At 43.7% G+C, this 23,147-nt stretch overlaps 1 long non-coding RNA gene across 4 annotated transcripts in view; it reads left to right on the forward strand.

The window, feature by feature from the left end:
• The window catches only part of LOC307181500, a 429,076-nt gene that overhangs the window by 337,208 nt on the left and 68,721 nt on the right, over window positions 1-23,147 (forward strand). Inside the window, exon 3 of one of the 4 annotated variants that reach the window (XR_013826925.1) lies at window positions 16,030-16,065. The exons of 2 other annotated variants lie outside the window; for them this stretch is intronic. This is a non-coding gene — a long non-coding RNA (uncharacterized lncRNA). Of the gene's footprint in view, window positions 1-4,978; window positions 5,024-16,029; window positions 16,066-23,147 lie in introns of those variants that run through there. One more of the 4 variants, XR_013826926.1, reaches the window with a different exon arrangement.

The following is a 23,147-nucleotide window of genomic DNA, read 5'->3' on the forward strand; positions in this document are numbered from 1 at the left end:
TCTCGTTGAGCAAGGAGTAGCTCTTGTCTATTCCATATTTTGCTTAAGGAACTTTATCTGTGCTCATTTCAATGTCTGGTTTTATGCAGCACCCCAACTCACCTTTCTCCTTAAGCAAGCATAAGTTGGTTTTCTAAATTTGAGACCCTGTTCTGTTTTGGAATTCAGTTCCTGTGTAGCCAAGTTTACATTCCGTGTATTACTGATATCTTATGATGTTTCTTTTTCTGTGTGACTTATTTCAGTTAGAATCATCGTACCTGAATCCACTCATTATGCTGCTATGGGCCTGATGACATAGATTTCATTGCTGAGTGATACTGCATTGTACGTAAGTACCACAACTTCTTTATCCATTTTTCACTTTCTGTGATGTTGAACTTGTACGGTAAATGAGGTTCTTGTAAACAGAGGCGTCCCAAACTTCGGGGTGGCTGTGTCTTTTTGATTTTAATTTCCCTGAGCTATAGGACCATAAGTGGAAGTGCCCTAGGCTCTGTTGCTTTGTTTTTTAGATGTTTCAGGAAACACCATACACTTCTCCCGAGTGTCTGCTGGCAATTTACATCCCGCCCATCAGTACAACAAGGCTCCCAGTTCTCCATGGCCTGTCCTGCATTTCTGGATTTTACACATTTTTCAGATGGCCCTTTTGACCGGGGGGAAGTGAGACTTCATTGTAGTGCAGATTTCCTTTGCAAGCTTGCTTGGTTGGCCAAAAAGGGCGTATGCGTTTTTTCCTGAATATATTCAGGAAAAAACGCATACGCCCTTTTAGGCCAAGTGCATCATTGTGGACGTTCTGCCTGTTTTCCTATGCTTTCAATGCAATTCCAGTCTACCTCCTGAAATCGGTTTCCTGCAATTCTGCCCCGCTTTCAAGTCCTCTTGGCAGCCTTACTTCAGTCTATTTTTGGACGATAGCTGTCATTTATAACTCTGCAGGTTTGTGAATTACAGTGCCCCTGAACTCCTTTCTTCAACTCGCTTTCTTTTGAGCTGGCCGCAACACCGCAGGATGGCTTCAGGCCCTAATCTGGTTCCGGCACGGCACGCTGAGCCTTTGGTTATTTCCTCTTCCTGGTGGGAAATGAGAGTTAAATATGCCCGTCCAGACACCTCCAGCTAGTCTCTCATTGGTTCTCCCTATTCCTGTTCATCTTCCGCAGAAATTGCAAACTGGGCCAAACAGGAGTTTAAAGGCGCTGACTCTCCAAGTGGGGAGAGTGTTACTAAAGCGTCTGGAATGTTGCACCCGAGTACCAGGGGAGGAAAAGTGAGACATATTTGAACACGTATCCCGTTCACACGGTTGATCATACTCTGGGTTCCACATGCATGTTTTAGCTGAAGGAAGAATACCTTAAACCTGGAGAGTTGAGACCCGTGTAATGGGTACCATGCAATATGACTTCAAAGGGTCTTCATTTGCTCACCGAACCTCTCCAATCCTATCACTGCTGCCTTTATGTCCCTGTACACACGCTTGATTCTCTTTTGGAGACATAGCAATCCGTAGGTTTTAAGATACTTACAAGTCAGGTACATTCTTAGGCGTTTAATATGGGGTGTTGAGTCCATTTCGTTGAGCAGGGAGTAGCTCTGGTCTATTCCATATTTGGCTTAAGGAACTTTATCTGTGCTCATTTCAATCTCTGGTTTAATGCAGCACCCCAACTCACCTTTCTCCTTAAGCAAGCATAAGTTGGTTTTCTAAATTTGAGACCCTGTTCTGTTCTGTAATTCAGTTCCTGTGTAGCCAAGTTTACATTCCGTGTATTACTGATATCTTATAATGTTTCTTTTTCTGTGTGACTTATTTCAGTTAGAATCATCGTACGTGAATCCACTCATTGTGCTGCTAAGGGCCTGATGACATAGATTTCATTGCTGAGTGATATTGCTTTCTAAGTAAATACCACAACTTCTTTATCCATTTTTCACTTTCTGCGATGTTGAACTTGTACTGTAAACGAGGTTCTTGTAAACAGAGGCGTCCCAAACTTTGGGGTGGCTGTGTCTTTTTGATTTTAATTTCCCTAAGCTATAGGGCCATAAGTGGAAGTGCCCTACGCTCTGTTGCTTTGTTTTTTAGATGTTTCAGGAAACACCATACACTTCTCCCGAGTGTCTGTTGGCAATTTACATCCCGCCCATCAGCATAACAAGGCTCCCAGTTCTCCATGGCCTGTCCTGCCTTTCTGGATTTTACACTTTTTTCAGATGTCCCTTTTGACCAGGGGGAAGTGAGACTTCATTGTAGTGCAGATTTCCTTTGCAAGCTTGCTTGGTTGGCCAAAAAGGGTGTATGCGTTTTTTCCTGAATATATTCAGGAAAAAACGCATACGCCCTTTTTGGCCAAGTGCATCATTGTGGACGTTCTGCCTCTTTTCCTATGCTTTCAATGCAATTCCAGTCTACCTCCTGAAATCGGTTTCCTGCAATTCTGCCCCGCTTTCAAGTCCTCTTGGCAGCCTTACTTCAGTATATTTTTGGACCATAGCTGTCATTTATAACTCTGCAGGTTTGTGAATTGCAGTGCCCCTGAGCTCCTTTCTTCAACTCGCTTTCTTTTGAGCTGGCCGCAACACCGCAGGATGGCTTCAGGCCCTAATCTGGTTCCGGCACGGCACGCTGAGCCTTTGGTTATTTCCTCTTCCTGGTGGGAAATGAGAGTTAAATTTGCCTGTCCCGACACCTCCAGCTAGTCTCTCATTGGTTCTCCCTATTCCTGTTCATCTTCCGCAGAAATTGCAAACTAGGCCAAACAGGAGGTTAAAGGCGCTGACTCTCCAAGTGGGGAGAGTGTTAGTAAAGCGTCTGGAATGTTGCACCCGAGTACCAGGGGAGGAAAACTGAGACATATTTGAACACGTCTCCCGTTCACACAGTTGATCATACTCCGGGTTCCACATGCATGTTTTAGCTGAAGGAAGAATACCTTAAACCTTGAGAGTTGAGACCCGTGGAATGGGTACCATGCAATATGACTTCAAAGGGTCTTCATTTGCTCACGGAACCTCTCCAATCCTATCACTGCTGCGTTTCTGCCCCTGTACACACGCTTGATTCTCTTTTGGAGACATAGCATTCCATAGGTTTTAAGATACTTACTAGTCAGGTACATTCTTAGGCGTTTAATATGGGGTGTTGAGTCCATTTCGTTGAGCAAGGAGTAGCTCTTGTCTATTCCATATTTGGCTTAAGGAACTTTATCTGGGCTCATTTCAATCTCTGGTTTTATGCAGCACCCCAACTCACCTTTCCCCTTAAGCAAGCATAAGTTGGTTTTTTAAATTTGAGACCCTGTTCTGTTCTGTAATTCAGTTCCTGTGTAGCCAAGTTTACATTCCGTGTATTACAGATATCTTATGATGTTTCTTTTTCTGTGTGACTTATTTCAGTTAGAATCATCATACCTGAATCCACTCATTGTGCTGCTAAGGGCCTGATGACATAGATTTCATTGCTGAGTGATATTGCTTTGTAAGTAAATACCACAACTTCTTTATCCATTTTTCACTTTCTGCGATGTTGAACTTGTACGGTAAACGAGGTTCTTGTAAACAGAGGCGTCCCAAACTTTGGGGTGGCTGTGTCTTTTTGATTTTAATTTCCCTAAGCTATAGGTCCATAAGTGGAAGTGCCCTAGGCTCTGTTGCTTTGTTTTTTAGATGTTTCAGGAAACACCATACACTTCTCCCAAGTGTCTGTTGGCAATTTACATCCCGCCCATCAGCATAACAAGGCTCCCAGTTCTCCATGGCCTGTCCTGCCTTTCTGGATTTTACACTTTTCTCACATAGCCCTTTTGACCGGGGGGAAGTGAGATTTCATTGTAGTGCAGATTTCCATTGCAAGCTTGCTTGGTTTGCAAAAAAGTGCGTATGCGTTATTTCCTGAATATATTCAGGAAAAACCGCATACGCCCTTTTTGGCCAAGTGCATCATTGTGGACGTTCTGCCTCTTTTCCTATGCTTTCAATGCAATTCCAGTCTACCTCCTGAAATCGGTTTCCTGCAATTCTGCCCCGCTTTCAAGTCCTCTTGGTAGCCTTACTTCAGTATATTTTTGGACGATAGCTGTCATTTATAACACTGCAGGTTTGTGAATTACAGTGCCCCTGAGCTCCTTTCTTCAACTCGCTTTCTTGTGACCTGGCCGCAACACCGCAGGATGGCTTCAGGCCCTAATCTGGTTCCGGCAAGGCATGCTGAGCCTTTGGTTAATTCCTCTTCCTGGTGGGAAATGAGAGTTAAATTTGCCCGTCCAGACACCTCCAGCTAGTCTCTCATTGGTTCTCGCTATTCCTGTTCCTCTTCCGCACAAATTGCAAACTGGGCCAAACAGAAGGTTAAAGGGACTGACTCTCCAAGTCGGGAGAGTGTTAGTTAAGCGTCTGGAATGTTGCACCCGAGTACCAGGGTACGAAAACTGAGACATATTTGAACACGTCTCCCGATCACATGGTTGATCATACTCTAGGTTCCACATGCATGTTTTAGCTGAAGGAAGAATACCTTAAACCTGGGTAGTTGAAACCCGTGGAATGGGTACCATGCAATATGACTTAAAAGGGTCTTCATTTGCTCACCAAACCTCTCCAATCCTATCAGTGTTGCGTTTATGCCCCTGTACACATGCTTGATTCTCTTTCGGAGACATAGCAATCCATAGGTTTTAAGATACTTACTAGTCAGGTACATTCTTAGGCGTTTAATATGTGGTGTTGAGTTTATGTCGTTGAGCAAGGAGTAGCTCTTGTCTATTTGGCTTAAGGAACTTTATCTGTGCTCATTTCAATCTCTGGTTTTATGCAGCACCCCAACTCACCTTTCCCCTTAAGCAAGCATAAGTTGGTTTTCTAAATTTGAGACCCTGTTCTGTTTTGGAATTCAGTTCCTGTGTAGCCAAGTTTACATTCCGTGTATTACTGATATCTTATGATGTTTCTTTTTCTGTGTGACTTATTTCAGTTAGAATCATCGTACCTGAATCCACTCATTATGCTGCTACGGACCTGATGACACAGATTTCATTGCTGAATGATACTGCATTGTACGTAAGTACCACAAGTTCTTTATCCATTTTTCACTTTCTGTGATATTGAACTTGTACGGTAAACGAGGTTCTTGTAAACAGAGGCGTCCCAAACTTTGGGGTGGCTGTGTCTTTTTGATTTTAATTTCCCTAAGCTATAGGACCATAAGTGGAAGTGCCCTAGGCTCTGTTGCTTTGTTTCTTAGATGTTTCATGAAACACCGTACACTTCTCACGAGTGTCTGTTGGCAATTTACATCCCGCCCATCAGCATAACAAGGCTCCCAGTTCTCCATGGCCTGTCCTGCCTTTCTGGATTTTACACTTTTTTCAGATGGCCCTTTTGACCGGGTGGAAGTTAGACTTCATTGTAGTGCAGATTTCCTTTGCAAGCTTGCATGGTTGGCCAAAAAGCGCGTATGCGTTTTTTCCTGAATATATTCAGGAAAAAACGCATACGCCCTTTTTGGCCAAGTGCATCATTGTGGACGTTCTGCCTCTTTTCCTATGCTTTCAATGCAATTCCAGTCTACCTCCTGAAATCGGTTTCCTGCAATTCTGCCCCGCTTTCAAGTCCTCTTGGCAGCCTTACTTCAGTATATTTTTGGACGATAGCTGTCATTTATAACTCTGCAGGTTTGTGAATTACAGTGCCCTGAGCCCCTGTCTTCAACTCGCTTTCTTTTGATCTGGCCGCAACACTGCAGGATGGCTTCAGGCCCTAATATCGTTCCGGCACAGCACGCTGAGCCTTTGGTTATTTCCTCTTCCTGGTGGGAAATGAGAGTTAAATTTGCCCGTCCAGACACCTCCAGCTAGTCTCTCATTGGTTCTCCCTATTCCTGTTCATCTTCCGCAGAAATTGCAAATTGGGCCAAACCGGAGGTTAAAGGCGCTGACTCTCCAAGTGGGGAGAGTGTTAGTAAAGCGTCTGGAATGTTGCACCCGAGTACCAGGGGAGGAAAACTGAGACATATTTGAACACGTCTCCCGTTCACATGATTGATCATACTCCGGGTTCCACATGCATGTTTTAGCTGAAGGAAGAATACCTTAAAGCTGGAGAGTTGAGACCCGTGGAATGGGTACCATGCAATATGTCTTCAAAGGGTATTCATTTGCTCACCGAACCTCTCCAAATCTATCACTGCTACGTTTATGCCCCTGTACACATGCTTGATTCTCTTTCGGTGACATAGCAATCCATAGGTTTTAAGATACTTACTAGTCAGGTACATTCTTAGGCGTTTAATATGGGGTGTTGAGTCCATTTCGTTGAGCAAGGAGTAGCTCTTGTCTATTCCATATTTGGCTTAAGGAACTTTATCTGGGCTCATTTCAATCTCTGGTTTTATGCAGCACCCCAACTCACCTTTCCCCTTAAGCAAGCATAAGTTGGTTTTTTAAATTTGAGACCCTGTTCTGTTCTGTAATTCAGTTCCTGTGTAGCCAAGTTTACATTCCGTGTATTACTGATATCTTATAATGTTTCTTTTTCTGTGTGACTTATTTCAGTTAGAATCATCGTACCTGAATCCACTCATTGTGCTGCTAAGGGCCTGATGACATAGATTTCATTGCTGAGTGATATTGCTTTGTAAGTAAATACCACAACTTCTTTATCCATTTTTCACTTTCTGCGATGTTGAACTTGTACTGTAAACGAGGTTCTTGTAAACAGAGGCGTCCCAAACTTTGGGGTGGCTGTGTCTTTTTGATTTTAATTTCCCTAAGCTATAGGGCCATAAGTGGAAGTGCCCTACGCTCTGTTGCTTTGTTTTTTAGATGTTTCAGGAAACACCATACACTTCTTCCGAGTGTCTGTTGGCAATTTACATCCCGCCCATCAGCATAACAAGGCTCCCAGTTCTCCATGGCCTGTCCTGCCTTTCTGGATTTTACACTTTTTTCAGATGTCCCTTTTGACCAGGGGGAAGTGAGACTTCATTGTAGTGCAGATTTCCTTTGCAAGCTTGCTTGGTTGGCCAAAAAGGGTGTATGCGTTTTTTCCTGAATATATTCAGGAAAAAACGCATACGCCCTTTTTGGCCAAGTGCATCATTGTGGACGTTCTGCCTCTTTTCCTATGCTTTCAATGCAATTCCAGTCTACCTCCTGAAATCGGTTTCCTGCAATTCTGCCCCGCTTTCAAGTCCTCTTGGCAGCCTTACTTCAGTATATTTTTGGACCATAGCTGTCATTTATAACTCTGCAGGTTTGTGAATTGCAGTGCCCCTGAGCTCCTTTCTTCAACTCGCTTTCTTTTGAGCTGGCCGCAACACCGCAGGATGGCTTCAGGCCCTAATCTGGTTCCGGCACGGCACGCTGAGCCTTTGGTTATTTCCTCTTCCTGGTGGGAAATGAGAGTTAAATTTGCCTGTCCCGACACCTCCAGCTAGTCTCTCATTGGTTCTCCCTATTCCTGTTCATCTTCCGCAGAAATTGCAAACTAGGCCAAACAGGAGGTTAAAGGCGCTGACTCTCCAAGTGGGGAGAGTGTTAGTAAAGCGTCTGGAATGTTGCACCCGAGTACCAGGGGAGGAAAACTGAGACATATTTGAACACGTCTCCTGTTCACACAGTTGATCATACTCCGGGTTCCACATGCATGTTTTAGCTGAAGGAAGAATACCTTAAACCTTGAGAGTTGAGACCCGTGGAATGGGTACCATGCAATATGACTTCAAAGGGTCTTCATTTGCTCACGGAACCTCTCCAATCCTATCACTGCTGCGTTTCTGCCCCTGTACACACGCTTGATTCTCTTTTGGAGACATAGCATTCCATAGGTTTTAAGATACTTACTAGTCAGGTACATTCTTAGGCGTTTAATATGGGGTGTTGAGTCCATTTCGTTGAGCAAGGAGTAGCTCTTGTCTATTCCATATTTGGCTTAAGGAACTTTATCTGGGCTCATTTCAATCTCTGGTTTTATGCAGCACCCCAACTCACCTTTCCCCTTAAGCAAGCATAAGTTGGTTTTTTAAATTTGAGACCCTGTTCTGTTCTGTAATTCAGTTCCTGTGTAGCCAAGTTTACATTCCGTGTATTACAGATATCTTATGATGTTTCTTTTTCTGTGTGACTTATTTCAGTTAGAATCATCATACCTGAATCCACTCATTGTGCTGCTAAGGGCCTGATGACATAGATTTCATTGCTGAGTGATATTGCTTTGTAAGTAAATACCACAACTTCTTTATCCATTTTTCACTTTCTGCGATGTTGAACTTGTACGGTAAACGAGGTTCTTGTAAACAGAGGCGTCCCAAACTTTGGGGTGGCTGTGTCTTTTTGATTTTAATTTCCCTAAGCTATAGGTCCATAAGTGGAAGTGCCCTAGGCTCTGTTGCTTTGTTTTTTAGATGTTTCAGGAAACACCATACACTTCTCCCAAGTGTCTGTTGGCAATTTACATCCCGCCCATCAGCATAACAAGGCTCCCAGTTCTCCATGGCCTGTCCTGCCTTTCTGGATTTTACACTTTTCTCACATAGCCCTTTTGACCGGGGGGAAGTGAGACTTCATTGTAGTGCAGATTTCCATTGCAAGCTTGCTTGGTTTGCCAAAAAGTGCGTATGCGTTATTTCCTGAATATATTCAGGAAAAACCGCATACGCCCTTTTTGGCCAAGTGCATCATTGTGGACGTTCTGCCTCTTTTCCTATGCTTTCAATGCAATTCCAGTCTACCTCCTGAAATCGGTTTCCTGCAATTCTGCCCCGCTTTCAAGTCCTCTTGGCAGCCTTACTTCAGTATATTTTTGGACGATAGCTGTCATTTATAACTCTGCAGGTTTGTGAATTAGAGTGCCCCTGAGCTCCTTTCTTCAACTCGCTTTCTTGTGACCTGGCCGCAACACCGCAGGATGGCTTCAGGCCCTAATCTGGTTCCGGCAAGGCATGCTGAGCCTTTGGTTAATTCCTCTTCCTGGTGGGAAATGAGAGTTAAATTTGCCCGTCCAGACACCTCCAGCTAGTCTCTCATTGGTTCTCGCTATTCCTGTTCCTCTTCCGCACAAATTGCAAACTGGGCCAAACAGAAGGTTAAAGGGACTGACTCTCCAAGTCGGGAGAGTGTTAGTTAAGCGTCTGGAATGTTGCACCCGAGTACCAGGGTACGAAAACTGAGACATATTTGAACACGTCTCCCGATCACATGGTTGATCATACTCTAGGTTCCACATGCATGTTTTAGCTGAAGGAAGAATACCTTAAACCTGGGTAGTTGAAACCCGTGGAATGGGTACCATGCAATATGACTTAAAAGGGTCTTCATTTGCTCACCAAACCTCTCCAATCCTATCAGTGTTGCGTTTATGCCCCTGTACACATGCTTGATTCTCTTTCGGAGACATAGCAATCCATAGGTTTTAAGATACTTACTAGTCAGGTACATTCTTAGGCGTTTAATATGTGGTGTTGAGTTTATGTCGTTGAGCAAGGAGTAGCTCTTGTCTATTTGGCTTAAGGAACTTTATCTGTGCTCATTTCAATCTCTGGTTTTATGCAGCACCCCAACTCACCTTTCCCCTTAAGCAAGCATAAGTTGGTTTTCTAAATTTGAGACCCTGTTCTGTTTTGGAATTCAGTTCCTGTGTAGCCAAGTTTACATTCCGTGTATTACTGATATCTTATGATGTTTCTTTTTCTGTGTGACTTATTTCAGTTAGAATCATCGTACCTGAATCCACTCATTATGCTGCTACGGACCTGATGACACAGATTTCATTGCTGAATGATACTGCATTGTACGTAAGTACCACAAGTTCTTTATCCATTTTTCACTTTCTGTGATATTGAACTTGTACGGTAAACGAGGTTCTTGTAAACAGAGGCGTCCCAAACTTTGGGGTGGCTGTGTCTTTTTGATTTTAATTTCCCTAAGCTATAGGACCATAAGTGGAAGTGCCCTAGGCTCTGTTGCTTTGTTTCTTAGATGTTTCATGAAACACCGTACACTTCTCACGAGTGTCTGTTGGCAATTTACATCCCGCCCATCAGCATAACAAGGCTCCCAGTTCTCCATGGCCTGTCCTGCCTTTCTGGATTTTACACTTTTTTCAGATGGCCCTTTTGACCGGGTGGAAGTTAGACTTCATTGTAGTGCAGATTTCCTTTGCAAGCTTGCATGGTTGGCCAAAAAGAGCGTATGCGTTTTTTCCTGAATATATTCAGGAAAAAACGCATACGCCCTTTTTGGCCAAGTGCATCATTGTGGACGTTCTGCCTCTTTTCCTATGCTTTCAATGCAATTCCAGTCTACCTCCTGAAATCGGTTTCCTGCAATTCTGCCCCGCTTTCAAGTCCTCTTGGCAGCCTTACTTCAGTATATTTTTGGACGATAGCTGTCATTTATAACTCTGCAGGTTTGTGAATTACAGTGCCCCTGAGCCCCTGTCTTCAACTCGCTTTCTTTTGATCTGGCCGCAACACTGCAGGATGGCTTCAGGCCCTAATATCGTTCCGGCACAGCACGCTGAGCCTTTGGTTATTTCCTCTTCCTGGTGGGAAATGAGAGTTAAATTTGCCCGTCCAGACACCTCCAGCTAGTCTCTCATTGGTTCTCCCTATTCCTGTTCATCTTCCGCAGAAATTGCAAATTGGGCCAAACCGGAGGTTAAAGGCGCTGACTCTCCAAGTGGGGAGAGTGTTAGTAAAGCGTCTGGAATGTTGCACCCGAGTACCAGGGGAGGAAAACTGAGACATATTTGAACACGTCTCCCGTTCACATGATTGATCATACTCCGGGTTCCACATGCATGTTTTAGCTGAAGGAAGAATACCTTAAACCTGGGTAGTTGAGACCCGTGGAATGGGTACCATGCAATATGTCTTCAAAGGGTATTCATTTGCTCACCGAACCTCTCCAAATCTATCACTGCTACGTTTATGCCCCTGTACACATGCTTGATTCTCTTTCGGTGACATAGCAATCCATAGGTTTTAAGATACTTACTAGTCAGGTACATTCTTAGGCGTTTAATATGGGGTGTTGAGTCCATTTCGTTGAGCAAGGAGTAGCTCTTGTCTATTCCATATTTGGCTTAAGGAACTTTATCTGTGCTCATTTCAATCTCTGGTTTTATGCAGCACCCCAACTCACCTTTACCCTTAAGCAAGCATAAGTTGGTTTTCTAAATTTGAGACCCTGTTCTGTTCTGTAATTCAGTTCCTGTGTAGCCAAGTTTACATTCCGTGTATTACTGATATCTTATGATGTTTCTTTTTCTGTGTGACTTATTTCAGTTAGAATCATCATACCTGAACCCACTCATTGTGCTGCTAAGGGCCTGATGACATAGATTTCATTGCTGAGTGATATTGCTTTGCAAGTAAATACCACAACTTCTTTATCCATTTTTCACTTTCTGCGATGTTGAACTTGTACTGTAAACGAGGTTCTTGTAAACAGAGGCGTCCCAAACTTTGGGGTGGCAGTGTCTTTTTGATTTTAATTTCCCTAAGCTATAGGACCATAACTGGAAGTGCCCTAGGCTCTGTTGTTTTGTTTTTTAGATGTTTCAGGAAACACCATACACTTCTCCCGAGTGTCTGTTGGAAATTTACATCCCGCCCATCAGCATAACAAGGCTCCCTGATCTCCATGGCCTGTCCTTGCATTCTGGATTTTACACTTTTTTCAGATGGCCCTTTTGACCAAGGGGAATTGAGACTTCATTGTAGTGCAGATTTCCTTTGCAAGCTTGCTTGGTTGGCCAAAAAGGGCGTATGCGTTTTTTCCTGAATATATTCAGGAAAAAACGCATACGCCCTTTTTGGCCAAGTGCATCATTGTGGACGTTCTGCCTCTTTTCCTATGCTTTCAATGCAATTCCAGTCTACCTCCTGAAATCAGTTTCCTGCAATTCTGCCCCGCTTACAAGTCCTCTTGGCAGCCTTACTTCAGTATATTTTTGGACGATAGCTGTCATTTATAACTCTGCAGGTTAGTGAATTACAGTGCCCCTGAGCTCCTTTCTTCAACTCGCTTTCTTTTGAGCTGGCCGCAACACCGCAGGATGGCTTCAGGCCCTAATCTGGTTCTGGCACGGCACGCTGAGCCTTTGGTTAATTCCTCTTCCTGGTGGGAAATGTGAGTTAAATTTGCCCGTCCACACACCTCCAGCTAGTCTCTCATTGGTTCTCGCTATTCCTGTTCATCTTCCGCAGAAATTGCAAACTGGGCCAAACAGGAGGTTAAAGGGACTGACTCTCCAAGTGGGTAGAGTGTTAGTAAAGCGTCTGGAATGTTGCACCCGAGTACCAGGGTATGAAAACTGAGACATATTTGAACACGTCTCCCGATCACATGGTTGATCATACTCTAGGTTCCACATGCATGTTTTAGCTGAAGGAAGAATACCTTAAACCTGGAGAGTTGAGACCCGTGTAATGGGTACCATGCAATATGACTTCAAAGGGTCTTCATTTGCTCACCGAACCTCTCCAATCCTATCACTGCTGCGTTTATGCCCTTGTACACACGCTTGATTCTCTTTTGGAGACATAGCAATCCATAGGTTTTAAGATACTTACTAGTCAGGTACATTCTTAGGCGTTTAATATGTGGTGTTGAGTCCATTCCGTTGAGCAAGGAGTAGCTCTTGTCTATTCCATATTTGGCTTAAGGAACTTTATCTGTGCTCATTTCAATCTCTGGTTTTATGCAGCACCCCAACTCACCTTTCCCCTTAAGCAAGCATAAGTTGGTTTTCTAAATTTGAGACCCTGTTCTGTTTTGGAATGCAGTTCCTGTGTAGCCAAGTTTACATTCCGTGTATTAGTGATATCTTATGATGTTTCTTTTTCTGTGTGACTTATTTCAGTTAGAATCATCGTACCTGAATCCACTCATTATGCTGCTACGGGCCTGATGACATAGATTTCATTGCTGAGTGATACTGCATTGTACGTAAGTACCACAAGTTCTTTATCCATTTTTCACTTTCTGTGATATTGAACTTGTACGGTAAACGAGGTTCTTGTAAACAGAGGTGTCCCAAACTTTGGGGTGGCTGTGTCTTTTTGATTTTAATTTCCCTAAGCTATAGGACCATAAGTGGAAGTGCCCTAGGCTCTGTTGCTTTGTTTTTTAGATGTTTCAGGAAACACCATACACTTCTCCCGAGTGTCTGTTGGCAATTTACATCCCGCCCATCAGCATAACAAGGCTCCCAGTTCTCCATGGCCTGTCCTGCCTTTCTGGATTTTACACATTTTTCAGATGGCCCTTTTGACCGGGGAAAGTGAGACTTCATTGTAGTGCAGATTTCCTTTGCAAGCTTGCTTGGTTGGCCAAAAAGGGCGTATGCGTTTTTTCCTGAATATATTCAGGAAAAAACGCATACGCCCTTTTTGGCCAAGTGCATCATTGTGGACGTTCTGCCTGTTTTCCTATGCTTTCAATGCAATTCCAGTCTACCTCCTGAAATCGGTTTCCTGCAATTCTGCCCCACTTTCAAGTCCTCTTGGCAGCCTTACTTCAGTATATTTTTGGACGATAGCTGTCATTTATAACACTGCAGGTTTGTGAATTACAGTGCCCCTGAGCTCCTTTTTTCAACTCGCTTTCTTTTGAGCTGGCCACAACACCGCAGGATGGCTTCAGGCCCTAATCTGGTTCCGGCACGGCAGGCTGAGCCTTTGGTTAATTCCTCTTCCTGGTGGGAAATGGGAGTTAAATTTGCCCATCCAGAAACCTCCAGCTAGTCTCTCATTGGTTCTCGCTCTTCCTGTTCATCTTCCGCAGAAATTGCAAACTGGGCCAAACAGGAGGTTAAAGGGACTGACTCTCCAAGTCGGGAGAGTGTTAGTAAAGCGTCTGGAATGTTGCACCCGAGTACCAGGGTATGAAAACTGAGACATATTTGAACACGTCTCCCGATCACATGGTTGATCATACTCTAGGTTCCACATGCATGTTTTAGCTGAAGGAAGACTACCTTAAACCTGGGTAGTTGAAACCCGTGGAATGGGTACCATGCAATATGACTTCAAAGTGTCTTCATTTGCTCACCGAACCTCTCCAATCCTATCACTGCTGCGTTTATGCCCCTGTACACACGCTTGATTCTCTTTCAGAGACATAGCAATCCATAGGTTTTAAGATACTTACTAGTCAGGTACATTCTTAGGCGTTTAATATGCGGTGTTGAGTCCATTTCGTTGAGCAAGGAGTAGCTCTTGTCTATTCCATATTTGGCTTAAGGAAATTTATCTGTGCTCATTTCAATCTCTGGTTTTATGCAGCACCCGAACTCACCTTTCCCCTTAAGCAAGCATAAGTTGGTTTTCTAAATTTGAGACCCTGTTCTGTTTTGGAATTCAGTTCCTGTGTAGCCAAGTTTACATTCCGTGTATTAGTGATATCTTATGATGTTTCTTTTTCTGTGTGACTTATTTCAGTTAGAATCATCGTACCTGAATCCACTCATTATGCTGCTACGGGCCTGATGACATAGATTTCATTGCTGAGTGATACTGCATTGTACGTAAGTACCACAAGTTCTTTATCCATTTTTCACTTTCTGTGATATTGAACTTGTACGGTAAACGAGGTTCTTGTAAACAGAGGCGTCCCAAACTTTGGGGTGGCTGTGTCTTTTTGATTTTAATTTCCCTAAGCTATAGGACCATAAGTGGAAGTGCCCTAGGCTCTGTTGCTTTGTTTTTTAGTTGTTTCAGGAAACACCATACACTTCTCCCCAGTGTCTGTTGGCAATTTACATCCCGCCCATCAGCATAACAAGGCTCCCAGTTCTCCATGGCCTGTCCTGCCTTTCTGGATTTTACACTTTTTTCAGATGGCCCTTTTGACCGGGGGGAAGCGAGACTTCATTGTAGTGCAGATTTACTTTGCAAGTTTCCTTGGTTGGCCAAAAAGGGCGTATGCGTTTTTTCCTGAATATATTCAGGAAAAAACGCATACGCCCTTTTTGGCCAAGTGCATCATTGTGGACGTTCTGCCTCTTTTCCTATGCTTTCAATGCAATTCCAGTCTACCTCCTGAAATCGGTTTCCTGCAATTCTGCCCCGCTTTCAAGTCCTCTTGGCAGCCTTACTTCAGTATATTTTTGGACGATAGCTGTCATTTATAACTCTGCAGGTTTGTGAATTACAGTGCCCCTGAGCTCCTTTCTTCAACTCGCTTTCTTGTGAGCTGGCCGCAACACCGCAGGATGGCTTCAGGCCCTAATCTGGTTCCAGCACGGCAGGCTGAGCCTTTGGTTAAGTCCTCTTCCTGGTGGGAAATGAGAGTTAAATTTGCCCGTCCAGACACCTCCAGCTAGTCTCTCATTGGTTCTCGCTATTCCTGTTCATCTTCGGCAGAAATTGCAAACTGGGCCAAACAGGAGGTTAAAGGGACTGACTCTCCAAGTCGGGAGAGTGTTAGTAAAGCGTCTGGAATGTTGCACCCGAGTACCAGGGTATGAAAACTGAGACATATTTGAACACATCTCCCGATCACATGGTTGATCATACTCTAGGTTCCACATGCATGTATTAGCTGAAGGAAGAATACCTTAAACCTGGGTAGTTGAAACCCGTGGAATGGGTACTATGCAATATGACTTAAAAGGGTCTTCATTTGTTCACCGAACCTCTCCAATCCTATCACTGCTGCGTTTATGCCCCTGTACACACGCTTGATTCTCTTTTGGAGACATAGCAATCCATAGGTTTTAAGATACTTACTAGTCAGGTACATTCTTAGGCGTTTAATATGGGGTGTTGAGTCCATTTCATTGAGCAAGGAGTAGCTCTTGTCTATTGCATATTTGGCTTAAGGAACTTTATCTGTGCTCATTTCAATCTCTGGTTTCATGCAGCACCCCAACTCACCTTTCCCCTTAAGCAAGCATAAGTTGGTTTTCTAAATTTGAGACCCTGTTCTGTTTTGGAATTCAGTTCCTGTGTAGCCAAGTTTACATTCCGTGTATTAGTGATATCTTATGATGTTTCTTTTTCTGTGTGACTTTTTTCAGTTAGAATCATCGTACCTGACTCCACTCATTATGCTGCTACGGGCCTGATGACATAGATTTCATTGCTGAGTGATACTGCATTGTACGTAAGTACCACAAATTCTTTATCCATTTTTCACTTTCTGTGATATTGAACTTGTACGGTAAACGAGGTTCTTGTAAACAGAGGCGTCCCAAACTTTGGGGTGGCTGTGTCTTTTTGATTTTAATTTCCCTAAGCTATAGGACCATAAGTGGAAGTGCCCTAGGCTCTGTTGCTTTGTTTTTTAGTTGTTTCAGGAAACACCATACACTTCTCCCCAGTGTCTGTTGGCAATTTACATCCCGCCCATCAGCATAACAAGGCTCCCAGTTCTCCATGGCCTGTCCTGCCTTTCTGGATTTTACACTTTTTTCAGATGGCCCTTTTGACCGGGGGGAAGTGAGACTTCATTGTAGTGCAGATTTCCTTTGCAAGTTTCCTTGGTTGGCCAAAAAGGGCGTATGCGTTTTTTCCTGAATATATTCAGGAAAAAACGCATACGCCCTTTTTGGCCAAGTGCATCATTGTGGACGTTCTGCCTCTTTTCCTATGCTTTCAATGCAATTCCAGTCTACCTCCTGAAATCGGTTTCCTGCAATTCTGCCCCGCTTTCAAGTCCTCTTGGCAGCCTTACTTCAGTCTATTTTTGGACGATAGCTGTCATTTATAACTCTGCAGGTTTGTGAATTACAGTGCCCCTGAACTCCTTTCTTCAACTCGCTTTCTTGTGAGCTGGCCGCAACACCGCAGGATGGCTTCAGGCCCTAATCTGGTTCCAGCACGGCAGGCTGAGCCTTTGGTTAATTCCTCTTCCTGGTGGGAAATGGGAGTTAAATTTGCCCGTCCAGACACCTCCAGCTAGTCTCTCATTGGTTCTCGCTATTCCTGTTCATCTTCCACAGAAATTGCAAACTGGGCCAAACAGGAGGTTAAAGGGACTGACTCTCCAAGTTGGGAGAGTGTTAGTAAAGCGTCTGGAATGTTGCAACCGAGTACCAGGGTACGAAAACTGAGACATATTTGAACACGTCTCCCGATCACATGGTTGATCATACTCTAGGTTCCACATGCATGTTTTAGCTGAAGGAAGACTACCTTAAACCTGGGTAGTTGAAACCCGTGGAATGGGTACCATGCAATATGACTTCAAAGGGTCTTCATTTGCTCACCGAACCTCTCCAATCCTATCACTGCTGCGTTTATGCCCCTGTACACATGCTTGATTCTCTTTTGGAGACATAGCAATCCATAGGTTTTAAGATACTTACTAGTCAGGTACATTCTTAGGCGTTTAATATGCGGTGTTGAGTCCATTTCGTTGAGCAAGGAGTAGCTCTTGTCTATTCCATATTTGGCTTAAGGATCTTTATCTGTGCTCATTTCAATCTCTGGTTTTATGCACCACCCGAACTCACCTTTCCCCTTAAGCAAGCATAAGTTGGTTTTCTAAATTTGAGAACCTGTTCTGTTTTGGAATTCAGTTCCTGTGTAGCCAAGTTTACATTCCGTGTATTAGTGATATCTTATGATGTTTCTTTTTCTGTGTGACTTATTTCAGTTAGAATCATCGTACCTGAATCCACTCATTATGCTGCTACGGGCCTGATGACATAGATTTCATTGCTGAGTGATACTGCATTGTACGTAAGTACCACAAGTTCTTTATCCATTTTTCACTTTCTGTGATATTGAACTTGTATGGTAAACGAGGTTATTGTAAACAGAGGCGTCCCAAACTTTGGGGTGGCTGTGTCTTTTTGATTTTAATTTCCCTAAGCTATAGGACCATAAGTGGAAGTGCCCTAGGCTCTGTTGCTTTGTTTTTTAGATGTTTCAGGAAACACCATACACTTCTCCGGAGTGTCTGTTGGCAATTTACATACTGCCCATCAGCATAACAAGGCTCCCAGTTCTCCATGGCCTCTCCTGCCTTTCTGGATTTTACACTTTTTTCAGATGGCCCTTTTGACCGGGGGGAAGTGAGACTTCATTGTAGTGCAGATTTCCTTTGCAAGCTTGCTTGGTTGGCCAAAAAGGGCGTATGCGTTTTTCCCTGAATATATTCAGGAAAAAACGCATACGCCCTTTTTGGCCAAGTGCATCATTGTGGACGTTCTGCCTCTTTTCCTATGCTTTCAATGCAATTCCAGTCTACCTCCTGAAATCAGTTTCCTACAATTCTGCCCCGCTTTCAAGTCCTCTTGGCAGCCTTACTTCAGTATATTTTTGGACGATAGCTGTCATTTATAACTCTGCAGGTTTGTATATTACAGAGCCCCTGAGCTCCTTTATTCAACTCGCTTTCTTGTGAGCTGGCCGCAACACCGCAGGATGGCTTCAGGCCCTAATCTGGTTCCGGCATGGCACGCTGAGCCTTTGGTTAAGTCCTCTTCCTGGTGGGAAATGAGAGTTAAATTTGCCCGTCCAGACACCTCCAGCTAGTTTCTCATTGGTTCTCGCTATTCCTGTTCATCTTCCGCAGAAATTGCAAACTGGGCCAAACAGGAGGTTAAAGGGACTGACTCTCCAAGTCGGGAGAGTGTTAGTAAAGCGTCTGGAATGTTGCACCCGAGTACCAGGGTATGAAAACTGAGACATATTTGAACACCTCTCCCGATCACATGGTTGATCATACTCTAGGTTCCACATGCATGTATTAGCTGAAGGAAGAATACCTTAAACCTGGGTAGTTGAAACCCGTGGAATGGGTACCATGCAATATGACTTCAAAGGGTCTTCATTTGCTCACCGAACCTCTCCAATCCTATCACTGCTGCGTTTATGTCCCTGTACACACGCTTGATTCTCTTTTGGAGACATAGCAATCCATAGGTTTTAAGATACTTACTAGTCAGGTACATTCTTAGGCGTTTAATATGGGGTGTTGAGTCCATTTCATTGAGCAAGGAGTAGCTCTTGTCTATTTCATATTTGGCTTAAGGAACTTTATCTGTGCTCATTTCAATCTCTGGTTTCATGCAGCACCCCAACTCACCTTTCCCCTTAAGCAAGCATAAGTTGGTTTTCTAAATTTGAGACCCTGTTCTGTTTTCGAATTCAGTTCCTGTGTAGCCAAGTTTACATTCCGTGTATTAGTGATATCTTATGATGTTTCTTTTTCTGTGTGACTTATTTCAGTTAGAATCATCGTACCTGAATCCACTCATTATGCTGCTACGGGCCTGATGACATAGATTTCATTGCTGAGTGATACTGCATTGTACGTAAGTACCACAAGTTCTTTATCCATTTTTCACTTTCTGTGATATTGAACTTGTACGGTAAACGAGGTTCTTGTAAACAGAGGCGTCCTAAACTTTGGGGTGGCTGTGTCTTTTTGATTTTAATTTCCCTAAGCTATAGGACCATAAGTGGAAGTGCCCTAGGCTCTGTTGCTTTGTTTTTTAGTTGTTTCAGGAAACACCATACACTTCTCCCCAGTGTCTGTTGGCAATTTACATCCCGCCCATCAGCATAACAAGGCTCCCAGTTCTCCATGGCCTGTCCTGCCTTTCTGGATTTTACACTTTTTTCAGATGGCCCTTTTGACCGGGGGGAAGTGAGACTTCATTGTAGTGCAGATTTCCTTTGCAAGCTTGCTTGGTTGGCCAAAAAGGGCGTATGCGTTTTTTCCTGAATATATTCAGGAAAAAACGCATACGCCCTTTTTGGCCAAGTGCATCATTGTGGACGTTCTGCCTCTTTTCCTATGCTTTCAATGCAATTCCAGTCTACCTCCTGAAATCGGTTTCCTGCAATTCTGCCCCGCTTTCAAGTCCTCTTGGCAGCCTTACTTCAGTCTATTTTTGGACGATAGCTGTCATTTATAACTCTGCAGGTTTGTGAATTACAGTGCCCCTGAACTCCTTTCTTCAACTCGCTTTCTTGTGAGCTGGCCGCAACACCGCAGGATGGCTTCAGGCCCTAATCTGGTTCCAGCACGGCAGGCTGAGCCTTTGGTTAATTCCTCTTCCTGGTGGGAAATGGGAGTTAAATTTGCCCGTCCAGACACCTCCAGCTAGTCTCTCATTGGTTCTCGCTATTCCTGTTCATCTTCCGCAGAAATTGCAAACTGGGCCAAACAGGAGGTTAAAGGGACTGACTCTCCAAGTTGGGAGAGTGTTAGTAAAGCGTCTGGAATGTTGCAACCGAGTACCAGGGTACGAAAACTGAGACATATTTGAACACGTCTCCCGATCACATGGTTGATCATACTCTAGGTTCCACATGCATGTTTTAGCTGAAGGAAGACTACCTTAAACCTGGGTAGTTGAAACCCGTGGAATGGGTACCATGCAATATGACTTCAAAGGGTCTTCATTTGCTCACCGAACCTCTCCAATCCTATCACTGCTGCGTTTATGCCCCTGTACACACGCTTGATTCTCTTTTGGAGACATAGCAATCCATAGGTTTTAAGATACTTACTAGTCAGGTACATTCTTAGGCGTTTAATATGCGGTGTTGAGTCCATTTCGTTGAGCAAGGAGTAGCTCTTGTCTATTCCATATTTGGCTTAAGGATCTTTATCTGTGCTCATTTCAATCTCTGGTTTTATGCACCACCCGAACTCACCTTTCCCCTTAAGCAAGCATAAGTTGGTTTTCTAAATTTGAGACCCTGTTCTGTTTTGGAATTCAGTTCCTGTGTAGCCAAGTTTACATTCCGTGTATTAGTGATATCTTATGATGTTTCTTTTTCTGTGTGACTTATTTCAGTTAGAATCATCGTACCTGAATCCACTCATTATGCTGCTACGGGCCTGATGACATAGATTTCATTGCTGAGTGATACTGCATTGTACGTAAGTACCACAAGTTCTTTATCCATTTTTCACTTTCTGTGATATTGAACTTGTATGGTAAACGAGGTTATTGTAAACAGAGGCGTCCCAAACTTTGGGGTGGCTGTGTCTTTTTGATTTTAATTTCCCTAAGCTATAGGACCATAAGTGGAAGTGCCCTAGGCTCTGTTGCTTTGTTTTTTAGATGTTTCAGGAAACACCATACACTTCTCCCGAGTGTCTGTTGGCAATTTACATCCTGCCCATCAGCATAACAAGGCTCCCAGTTCTCCATGGCCTCTCCTGCCTTTCTGGATTTTACACTTTTTTCAGATGGCCCTTTTGACCGGGGGGAAGTGAGACTTCATTGTAGTGCAGATTTCCTTTGCAAGCTTGCTTGGTTGGCCAAAAAGGGCGTATGCGTTTTTCCCTGAATATATTCAGGAAAAAACGCATACGCCCTTTTTGGCCAAGTGCATCATTGTGGACGTTCTGCCTCTTTTCCTATGCTTTCAATGCAATTCCAGTCTACCTCCTGAAATCAGTTTCCTACAATTCTGCCCCGCTTTCAAGTCCTCTTGGCAGCCTTACTTCAGTATATTTTTGGACGATAGCTGTCATTTATAACTCTGCAGGTTTGTATATTACAGAGCCCCTGAGCTCCTTTATTCAACTCGCTTTCTTGTGAGCTGGCCGCAACACCGCAGGATGGCTTCAGGCCCTAATCTGGTTCCGGCATGGCACGCTGAGCCTTTGGTTAAGTCCTCTTCCTGGTGGGAAATGAGAGTTAAATTTGCCCGTCCAGACACCTCCAGCTAGTTTCTCATTGGTTCTCGCTATTCCTGTTCATCTTCCGCAGAAATTGCAAACTGGGCCAAACAGGAGGTTAAAGGGACTGACTCTCCAAGTCGGGAGAGTGTTAGTAAAGCGTCTGGAATGTTGCACCCGAGTACCAGGGTATGAAAACTGAGACATATTTGAACACCTCTCCCGATCACATGGTTGATCATACTCTAGGTTCCACATGCATGTATTAGCTGAAGGAAGAATACCTTAAACCTGGGTAGTTGAAACCCGTGGAATGGGTACCATGCAATATGACTTAAAAGGGTCTTCATTTGCTCACCGAACCTCTCCAATCCTATCACTGCTGCGTTTATGTCCCTGTACACACGCTTGATTCTCTTTTGGAGACATTGTAATCCATAGGTTTTAAGATACTTACTAGTCAGGTACATTCTTAGGCGTTTAATATGGGGTGTTGAGTCCATTTCATTGAGCAAGGAGTAGCTCTTGTCTATTTCATATTTGGCTTAAGGAACTTTATCTGTGCTCATTTCAATCTCTGGTTTCATGCAGCACCCCAACTCACCTTTCCCCTTAAGCAAGCATAAGTTGGTTTTCTAAATTTGAGACCCTGTTCTGTTTTCGAATTCAGTTCCTGTGTAGCCAAGTTTACATTCCGTGTATTAGTGATATCTTATGATGTTTCTTTTTCTGTGTGACTTATTTCAGTTAGAATCATCGTACCTGAATCCACTCATTATGCTGCTACGGGCCTGATGACATAGATTTCATTGCTGAGTGATACTGCATTGTACGTAAGTACCACAAGTTCTTTATCCATTTTTCACTTTCTGTGATATTGAACTTGTACGGTAAACGAGGTTCTTGTAAACAGAGGCGTCCCAAACTTTGGGGTGGCTGTGTCTTTTTGATTTTAATTTCCCTAAGCTATAGGACCATAAGTGGAATTGCCCTAGGCTCTGTTGCTTTGTTTTTTAGATGTTTCAGGAAAGGCCATACACTTCTCCCCAGTGTCTGTTGGCAACTTACATCCCACCCATCAGCATAACAAGGCTCCCAGTTCTCCATGGCCTGTCCTGCCTTTCTGGATTTTACACTTTTTTCAGATGGCCCTTTTGACCGGGGGGAAGTGAGACTTCATTGTAGTGCAGATTTCCTTTGCAAGCTTGCTTGGTTGGCCAAAAAGGGCGTATGCGTTTTTTCCTGAATATATTCAGGAAAAAACGCATACGCCCTTTTTGGCCAAGTGCATCATTGTGGACGTTCTGCCTCTTTTCCTATGCTTTCAATGCAATTCCAGTCTACCTCCTGAAATCTGTTTCCTGCAATTCTTCCCCGCTTTCAAGTCCCCTTGGCAGCCTTACTTCAGTATATTTTTGGACGATAGCTGTCATTTATAACTCTGCAGGTTTGTGAATTACAGTGCCCCTGAGCTCCTTTCTTCAACTCGCTTTCTTGTGAGCTGGCCGCAACACCGCAGGATGGCTTCAGGCCCTAATCTGGTTC

Source organism: Stenella coeruleoalba, assembly GCF_951394435.1.
Source record: "Stenella coeruleoalba genome assembly, contig: scaffold_68, whole genome shotgun sequence".
In the NCBI taxonomy this organism is placed as follows: Eukaryota; Metazoa; Chordata; class Mammalia; order Artiodactyla; family Delphinidae; genus Stenella; species Stenella coeruleoalba.